Source organism: Alexandromys fortis, unplaced genomic scaffold, assembly GCF_014885135.2.
Source record: "Alexandromys fortis isolate MF-2015 unplaced genomic scaffold, M_Fortis_MF-2015_v1.1 scaffold_51, whole genome shotgun sequence".
In the NCBI taxonomy this organism is placed as follows: domain Eukaryota; kingdom Metazoa; phylum Chordata; class Mammalia; order Rodentia; family Cricetidae; genus Alexandromys; species Alexandromys fortis.
In genome coordinates, this window is record NW_026067925.1 from 11,466,885 (window position 1) to 11,468,400 (window position 1,516).

The following is a 1,516-nucleotide window of genomic DNA, read 5'->3' on the forward strand; positions in this document are numbered from 1 at the left end:
CAACTTGTAACATGGCCCAGATGCATGCTTCATGCTGATAGATCAGTTACCCCTTATGAGTCCCCTAAGGCTCAGTCTGTGACTGACATTTCTCTTTTTTTTCCCTCTTTAATAAGGGATTGTTTGTTTTGAGAAAAAGATCCCAAACATCAGGCTGTTCACAAAAATAACTCATGGTCCTTAACTTTAGAAAACAAATATTAAGACTAGTACACTATTTTCCTGTAAGATGCATTCGACATGCCTACTCTCATTCACAAAAATACATGGTTACATTCATGTAGAACAGCCCCACTCAAGTGAGGGAAAATACACACTTCTAATGCAAAGCTGCTCTTGGGGATCACAAATAAATAACATGCCTCTGCAGTTAGGGAAGCAACCACTGAAATTATATGAATGGGAAGAACTGTACTCCCTGCGTAACAAGAGATTATTTTGGAGACAGTTGATTAAAAACCATATATCTTTTTATTTTTAAGTCAAATAGTTATCAAAATTAAAAGCAAAACTTACAGGGTAAGACTTAACAAAACTACTAAGGAGCATCAAATGAAGTGAGAATGGAACTAGGCGCAAGGCAATTATGAATCAATGAAAACAGGGTAAGGAGAGGGCAGAGAGCGCAAACAATGAGACTGTGCTGAAGACACTAAGGGAGAGGACCTGGCGGTCACTTCCATCTCTCACAAGCACCTAGGTAAATGAATAACCTGACAAGATCTCTAAACTCTGCTATGTGCTTAAGAGTCATCCTCCCCATTGGTGCTGTCTCTGCCATCCTCTCCTTCCTCAGCGTCTTTTCCATCGTCCTTGATCAGCTTCAGCTGGTCATTCCTTCAATCCTCGTTGTTGCATCATCCAGCAGGTCGCCCTCCTCAGTAGCATCATCTGCGCCCGCCTCAGACTCCGTCTTGAAGTTCATCTCATCTTTTCTCACAGAGGCCCTGCTCTGCTCCTCCTCAGGCTTTTCATTCTTCATCTCTACGGGGGATGAGAAGGACAAGTCTGCTTGTCTGCTTTGTTCTTTTTCAATTTTTTCCAGGCTTTCCAGCAGAGAATCCACTTGTTGTTTTATCTGAGTCAGCTCTCACCTTTCAACTTTCCAGATTTGGAAGAAGAGCCGTCCCCCTAACCCCGTTGTCCACTCTTCGAACTGAATCCACTTTTGCCCCACGAGAGGTGTTTCCAGAAACACATTGGCATTTAGAAGGAACCACAGCTCGAGTAATAGGAGGAGGAGGAGGAGGAACACGTGATGGGTAACTGTACATCCTGGACTGACATTTCTCTTAGCAGCCCTGGTCAACACGTGGAACTGTCCCCTGAGCCTCAGCCTGACCCCAAGGGCCACTGGCTTCCCAGAGATTCTGCTTGGTCCTCAGCAGAAAGAGGGAATGCAGAAGGCAGGTCTCCTGGGGACACTTGTGGACTTGGGGTTTATAGCTTGTTGGTTTTTATTGTTGTTGTTTTTCAGAGACCTAACCCCTGGGCCTCTGGCTGATTTATCTTCCCT

General features: G+C 44.5%; 1 pseudogene; it reads right to left on the reverse strand.

Annotated features, from left to right (window-relative positions):
- Positions 1–743: 743 nt before the first annotated feature.
- On the reverse strand, positions 744–1,274 carry LOC126502083 (heterogeneous nuclear ribonucleoproteins C1/C2-like; annotated as a pseudogene).
- Between the last annotated feature and the right edge of the window lie 242 nt (positions 1,275–1,516).